The sequence below is a fragment of the Nicotiana tomentosiformis genome, chromosome 2 (genome assembly GCF_000390325.3).
Source record: "Nicotiana tomentosiformis chromosome 2, ASM39032v3, whole genome shotgun sequence".
NCBI classification, from domain to species: domain Eukaryota; kingdom Viridiplantae; phylum Streptophyta; class Magnoliopsida; order Solanales; family Solanaceae; genus Nicotiana; species Nicotiana tomentosiformis.
In genome coordinates this window covers 154864914-154873596 of record NC_090813.1, presented here as the reverse complement: position 1 = coordinate 154873596, position 8683 = coordinate 154864914, and positions in this window count along the sequence as shown.

Genomic DNA, 8683 nt, shown 5'->3' with positions numbered 1-8683 from the left:
GAATAAGTGCAATCTCATCCCCTTTTCATTTTTATCGCATTCTTCCTTTACCATTCCATAGTTACTAGAACCACTTAATTCTGACTTAATGCCACATCACTCCATATTCCCCCCTTTTGGGGAGTACTAAGATTTAGTGCTACGACGATCTACCTATAGATGTTTTACATCTTCATCTTTGGCATCTTTTCACATCATCGATGATCCTTACTCGCCTTGCGATAATCCTTCTGTACCAAGGATAACGAAATTATTTACTCAAAAGGGTGACACCTAGTGTAACTGGCACACATAGTCCCTTAAGCTTAACCTTGCTCACATTGCTTTGCTTTAGGGAAGCGTCTTCCTGAATGACCTTTAAAGGTTATTCTTCTGTCATCCATTCTATTATTGACGGAACGCAATCTCTGAAATTCTCATAATGCCGACTATTATCAAATCACTCAATCCCTAATTCATGTTTAGTTTATCTTGTTCACTAGCCCATACTGATTTCTATTACTTTGGGGTCTAACTTTTCCTTCTGGTAATCATGTTAGAGTCACGAACTTATTTCTCGAAATGAGGATATGACTTTATGTCCTATACTCTTTTCTTGTCCCAAGGCCTCTCACCTCTCATCTTTTTCTTCACTTGACTATAGACTCTGTAATGCTGTCATTTTTTGATCTACCGTTGTCATCCATGTATCACATCTTACTCATAATGCTTCATTAACTCTCTTCTTATTTCCCTGCTAACATTTCTGTCTATCACGTTATTCTAAAAACTTCAACAAGATATTCTTTTGCTTTTAGCTCCCCTTGCTCCAACCACTAGCTCTTCGGGTTGCCTAACATTCTCTCTCTACTAGGGACGGGAGCCACACTAAGATAATATTTATCCCTTCCAGGCTTGCAGTGCCTGTCTTTGTAATAATTAATTTTTTTGAACATTATAGTATTCATATCTAGATGTACTATTTTAGAGTGCACCATCTGGGTGTCTCACAAGGAGATCTATTAGCACATTTGCAACATCATTTGGAAATGCCAACTAATGCTAACAATCCATCCACAATTTTGGGTTACTCTAACCCTAGATTGATCCTGATACCTATCCTTCTCTTAAACTATATCTGTCAGCTCCCATAGGGCATAATTGATATGGGTGTGGCTAATTGTACATACATCTGTTACTGTTGAAGGTAACCCAAAATGCTTATATTTCTCTGCCCGGATTGTAATACTAATAATCTTCATTAACTAGGTATTCGTACCCTCCTTTACCTTGCTTCTTTTACTTGTTGAAACTTATGTCCACCTTCCGATTCTCTTCTTCTTTTTTACCATATGAGTGGATAGATATTCTTGCCTTAGGGATCCTTATCAAGAAGCTTACACGTCTTAGTACACACATATTCTGCTAAAGACCTCACATTTAATTGCGACAAAACACGTAACGGCGGATCGAAGTAGGGGAAAATCCGTATGATATTCTTGATATCATAGCACATTATTTCTTATACGACTAATATTCACTCCATTGAAAGATATCGTTTTCAATGATGAATAACAACTAAACCTGTTAATCAGCACCAGCGTTGCTAGTCTAAACTCTAAAGTGGCAAGCATGTCATAACTTATTTCCTATTCTCCAAGTTACATTACCAATAAAGAAACCAAACAAAGGTAATTATCCAAAGAACTTTTACGTGTAAGCAAGGCACCTCATGTGTTATGACTCATCATGCACATTGGTGCCATCTTGGCCTAGCTTAATGCCATGTGGCAGCCCCAAAAAAATCTTTATCCACTTAATCCTATTTAATACCATAATTATCCCCACAATTAATCAATTACCCACATAATTAAGAATTATCTCAAATTACTTAAAATACTACTCACGTTTAACATACTTTATATACCTTACTATTATGGTCATGTGGTACCTTGTATGACACTAGTCCATAAATATTGGGTATTATAACTCGGACCGTATTTTATCCCAAATTGACAACTTTCAACGAAACTCATTTTCTTTGATTCGTTTACCCTCTTACCTTCACGAATTTACTTATCACCTGTTATAAAGAGCATAAATGCTTATAATCTAAAAAATAATCTCATTCCCGAGTCTACATCGATTAACTTACGACAAAACTTTAACGTACGAAAACATGAAATGTAACATATTGGTTCTTGCTAAGTAGTCTTCTTTTAAATTCTTTAACTGAGTTGCTTTAGTATATGTAGTGATCATGTTTAGTCTAGTATTGTCTACGTGCCCTAACTCATACTTGCGATATGTGCAACATGCTTAGCTGAATTACCTGCTTATTAGATTTGATTTAAATCTTTAACCGTGAGATTCTTGCTGTAAATTCGTTGTTTCCTTCGGATATCTGTTGCATATTTATTTTGGGACTACGAGGCAATTCCTCAGGAGATTCCTCTGTACTGTATATTTACTTTTGGGACTACGAGGCGGTTCCTCGAGAGATCCCCCTATACTGCATATTTACTTTTGGGACTAAGAGGCGGTTCCTCGGGAGATTTCCCTGTACTGCATATTTACTTTTGGGACTACGAGGCAGTTCCTCGGGAGATCCTCCTATACTGCATATTTACTTTTGGGACTACGAGGCAATACCTCGGGAGCGCCCCTGTTGTTTACCTCTATTTGCTGTGTTGTTCACTTCTCAGTCATTTCGTTATATTATTATATCCTCTATCTTACTTTTCTATTATTTTTAGTAGGGCCTGACCTGACCTCGTCACTACTCTACCGAGGTTAGTCTTGGCACTTACTCGGTACCGCTGTGGTGTACTCATACTATGCTTCTGCATATCTTTATGTGCAGATCCAGGTACTTCTTACCAGCCCAGATATCAGTGAGCCACCTATGTGCGGAGACTTCAAGGTACATCTGCCAGCGTCCGCAGACCTCAGAGTCCCCCTCTGTCCTTATCATGTTGTTTTCCTTATTTTAGTAGACTCTGATGTATAGAGACATTAGTATTTCTCTTAGAAGCTTGTGACTTGTTTCTACCGGGTTTTGGGTTATTGTTGTTCTTTGACTTGCAGTTTTCATTTATTACAACTATTGAGGTTTGAGTTTCAGACTCTTATTGTGTTATTCCGCAATTTGTTAGGCTTACCTAGTCTTAGAGACTAAGTGCCATCACGACATCCTACGGAGGGTGAATTGGGGTCGTGACAAGTTGGTATCGGAGCTCTAGGTTCATATGTGTTATAAGTCACAAGCAGGTTTAGTAGAGACTCGCGGATTGGTACGGAGATGTTTGTACTTATCTTTGGGAGGCTATGAAACTGTTAGGAAAATGTTCATTTCTTTGATTCCTTATCGTGTGCATTTGTTGACTTCGAAATTCTAAACTCTTGTCTTTCTATTCTCTCACAGATGGTGAGGACACGCACAACTGGATCCGATGATCAGACACCAGCACCCCCTGTTGGAGGTGTAAGAGGACGGGGCCGGGGCTGGGGCAGAGGCCGAGGAAGACCATGTGGTGCAGCCAGAGCACCTGTACGAGCTGCAGCAGCAGAGGCACCGAGAGCTCCAGTTGGAAAGAAGGCACCTGAGACATCTATTACTACCCCTGCATTTCAGGAGACTCTTGCTCAGTCTTTGAGCATGTTTGGCACTCTAGCTTAGGTAGGTTGATTCCACTTGCTCTTGCCACATCTCAGGCTGGGGGAGGAGCACAGACTCCCGCCGCCCGTACCCTAGAGCCACGGGAACAGGTTGACCATGCCCCAAAGTTTATACCAGTGCAGCCAGTTGTCCCAGTTTGGCCCGAGGTTAGGGCAGTAGTTTCGGTGGGGGAACATCCCAGGCTTGAGATACAAGAAGTACCACCCTCCCACCTTCAGCGGTTTGGCTTCAGAAGATGCTGAGAGTTTTCTTGAGGAATGTCACTGTATCCTCCGTACTATGAGTATTGTGGATTCTAGTGGTGTTTCTTTCATGGCATTCTAGCTTAGAGGAGCGGCCTACCAGTGGTGGCGGGAATACGAGCTGGATAGTCCGGCTGAGGCAGCTTCACTCACTTGGACTCAGTTTTGAGATATGTTCTTGAGGGAATATGTTCCTCAAAGTCTTATAGATGCATGGCGCACAGAGTTTGAGCAGTTATGCTAGGGTTCTATGACCGTGTCAGAGTATGTGGTCCGATTCAGTGATTTGGCTAGTCATACACCAGCCTTGGTTGCTAATGTTCGAGAGCGAGTTTGACGATTTATTGAGGGGCTCCATACTAGTATAAGATTCAGTATGGCCCGAGAGTTGGAGATGAACATCGCGTACCAGTAGGTGGTGTCAATTGCTAGGAGGTTGGAGGGTATGCAGATCCGAGAGAGAGAAGAAAGGGGAGCTAAGAGACCCCAAGATTCTGGCATGTATAACAGTTCTCGTACCCCATCTACAGCTCGTCAGGGTAGGGGTTATGGGGGTCGCCCTGTTCATTCGTCATTTCCAGCCGCCAACGGTACTCCGGCCACTCCTAGGCCCCAGGATCCCTATTATGCACCGCTAGTGTCTAGTGTACCTCCTGTATGGGGTGCTTCCAGCAGTCAGTCCAGTCGATCAGGCCCGAGCCAGTCACAGCAGACACGTCCTCTGAGAGCTTGTTTTGAGTGTGGTGACACTCGTCATATGGTGAGGGATTGCCCCAGATTCAGGAGAGGTGCACCTCCACAGATTTTGCAGGCTCCACCTATTCTACAGGGCCCTCAGACTTCTCAGGCCATGATTACTGCACCAGTTGCCAGTCCACCTGCACATCCAACTTGAGGTGGAGGTTGGACAGGTAGAGGTCGCCCTAGAGGGGAGGCCATGCCAGATATTATGCCCTTCCTTCTAGGAATCGCATCCGATTCTGTTATCACAGGTATTGTTCCGGTCTCTCATAGAGATGCATCTATCTTATTTGATACCTGATCCACTTATTCTTATGTGTCATCTTATTTTGCCCCGTATTTGGGCGTATCCCGTGATTCTTTGAGTTCTTCTATTTATGTATCTACACCCGTGGGTGATTCTATTATTGTTGACCGAGTGTATCAGTCGTGTTTGATTATTTTCAGTGGTTTTGAGACCAGAGTTGATTTATTATTGCTCAGTATGGTGGATTTCGATGTTATTTTGAGCATGGACTAGTTGTCGCCCTATCACACTATTGTTGATTATCATGTCAAGACGATGACGTTGGCTATGCTAGATCTACCGCGGCTAGAGTTTTTACGTCTCGCGTTTTCATACGTTTGTTACATCCCATATTTTCGTACGTGAAAGTACGCCATAAGTAAATTGATGGAAGTTCGGGAATGAGATTATTTTGATATTATAAGCATTATGCTATTTCAAACAAGTGATGAATAAATTCGTGAAGGTGAGAGGGTGAGCAAATCGAAGAAAATGAATTCCGTCAAAGTTTGGAAATTTGGGGATAAAATACGATCCAAGCTATAATACTCCGTATTCAAGGACTAATGCCATACAAGGTACCACATGACCATGATAGTGAGGTGTATAAGGCATGTTAAAAGTGAGTAGTATTTTAAGTAATTTAAGATAATTCTTAATTATGTGGGTAATTGGTTAATCATTGGTTAATGGGAGATTAACAAGTTAATCAAGTGATTAATGGATAATTAATTCAAATATTTGGATAAGAAATACATCTCCCAACGTGGCAGCACATCAAATCCAAATGGTGACTCTTAAAGTCACATAAAAGGTGGCACATTTAGAGGAATCTTTGTAGCTTAGTCATCACAAGTGGGCCCACACCCACTAATATAAAATGTCTTCTCTAAAATCACTAAATAAAGGAGGATCATCACAATTACTAACGAATGAAATCATTCAACAAAGATCATACTTTTCACTAGTAACGTGAATCACTTCAGCAAAAAATTCAACAAGTGAGGGATGGAATTCTCAACATAAATTCATGTGAAATTTCATAACGCTACAGTAGCGTAAAATGAGATTCTAAGAGAGCACGATACAACCTTTCTCAAGAATATCATATGGAGTTTTTCCTACTTTGGTCTTGCCGATTACATGTTGTCGCAATTGACGTGTATTAGAGGGATTGTCAAGAGAACCGGCTCAGGTATGTTAAGGCTATCCCTTCTTTCTTTTTGGCATGATCTATACGACACGAACGAAACAAGCAAATGCACAACTTGCATAAATGACTCTATTCATAGAAGTATTAAAAATGCCTATGTTCTTGAATTCCCATATGTCTTATTATTCTATCGTCTGTTCATGGGTCTTAAAAAATACGTAAGTTGATAAAGTTTATTTCATGATATTAATCAAAGGCATAATGGTCTTATGACGTTCCGAAAGATTTTATTGACGTACTTCTCATGCATTGCATTTATTTACATTGACGCATGAACAGACGACATTATATACACGTATATATGTATATTATATGTATATGAGATATGGGAAAAGGTTACGGCATTATATACGCACCACCACCTGATCAACTGGTATACGTTGATAATTTTTCCACCGTGGCCGAAATGATATGATGGGATGCCCTCACAGGCTTGATGGTGTTATGAACGCATATACCTAAGCATGGTATGACATTTATACGCATATGAATGACGTTGTAAATATTAATGATTCACAGAGTTATTTAGACATACATGTCGAGTCTTTTACTCCATGTTTTTCTCATGTATATTATTTACTGATTTTCAATTATTATATACTCGGTACATTATTTGGACTGACGTCTCTTTTGCCTGGGGACATTGCGCTTCATGCCCGCAGGTCCAGATGGACAGGTCGAGAGTCCTCCAAGTAGGCTATCAGCTCAGCGGAAGATGATGGTGCGCTCCGTTTGCTTCGGAGTTGCTATTGGTCAATATGATTAGGACATGTGTTGATTGTTACGGCGGGACTCTGTCCCGACCTTTATGAGATTTATGTATCCTTAGAGACTTGTAGACATATGTCGAGTACGTGAAAGATTGTATGGCCTTATCGGCCTATGTTCAGTGTAATTTTGGTCTTATAGGCCCTATGTCACATGTATAAGTTTTTGTGTCAGATTGGGTCGTCTTATATTGAGTATTACCTTATGTTTATTCTGGTTATCCCATGACGGCCCGTTTGGCCCATTTGCCAAATACAGTACGATAAGAATGACATGTAACGTTAGTACTCGGTTGAGTAAGGCACCGGGTGCCCATCGCGGCCCATCGGTTTGGGTTGTGACAAAAGTGGTATCAGAGTAGTTTTGTCCTAGGGAGTCTATAAGCCATGTCTAGTAGAGTCTTGTTTATGGGTGTGTTGTGCACCGCACTTATAAGCAGGAGGCTACAGGGCATTTAGGTCTGTCACTCTTTCTTCTTACTCTAGATCATGTGGTAGAGGTCAGTTGTAAGAACTCAATTTCCTAAACTCTATATTATTCATAATACAACGATGCCTACATCTAGAAAGAAGGTTGGTAAGAGATATAGCTGTGGAAGAGTTGAGTCAGAGGAACTCAATTTTTCATAATGCTTATGATGAATAAATGTGAGGTCTTCAGCAGATCATGTGTGTACTAAGATGTATAAAACTTCTTGATAAGGATCCCTAAGGCAAAAATGTCTATCCAGTCTTATGGTAAAAAATAAATAAGAGAATCAGAAGGTAGATACAAGTTTCAGCAAGTAAAAGAAGCAAGATGAAAAAGGGTACGAGCTACCCACCTAAGGAAGATTATCGTAGAGGAATATAAGCCTTTTGAGTTACCTTCAACAATAACAAAGGTATATAATTGGCCACACCCATCTCATTTATGCCATATGGGGGCTAACATAATTAGTATAAGAGAAGGCATGATGTCAGGATCTAGTTGGGGTTAGGGTAACTCAAAATGGTGGATGGATTATTAGCGTTAGCTGACATTTCCGAAGGATATTGCAAATGTGCTAATAGATCTCCTTGTGAGACACTCAGAGGCTGCACTCTAAAATAGTACAGCTAGATATGACTACTACAAAGATAGGCACTGGAATCCTTTAAGGGATAAATATTACCTTAGTATAGCTCCCGTCCCTAGTGGAGAAAGAATGTTAGGCAACCCAAAGAGCCAGTAAATGGAGCAAGGGGAGCTAAAAGCAAAAGAATGTCTTGTTCGAGTTTTCAGAATAAAGTATAAACATAAATGTTAGCGGAAAATAAGAAGAGAGTTAATGAAGCATTATGTGTAAGATGTGATACATGGATGACAACGGTAGATCAAAAAGATGACAGTATTACAGAGTCTATAGTCAAGTGAAGGAAAGGACGAAAGGTAACAAGCCTTGAGACAACAAAAGAGTATAGGCCATAAAGTCATATCCTCATTTCTAGAAATAAGTTCGTGACTCCAATGTGATTACCAAAAGGAAAAGTTAGACCCTAGAGTAATAAGAAATCAGCATGGACTGATGAACAAGATAAACTAAACATGAATTAGGGATTGAGTGATTTGATAATAGTCAGTATCATGAGAATTTCAGATTGCGTTCTAGCGATAATAGAATGGATAATAGAAGAATAACCTTTAAAGGTCATTGAGGAAGATTCTTCCCTAGAGCAAACAATGTGAGCAAAGTTAAGCATAAGGGACTATGTGTGCCAGTTACACTAAGTGTCACCCTCGCGAGTGAGGAATTT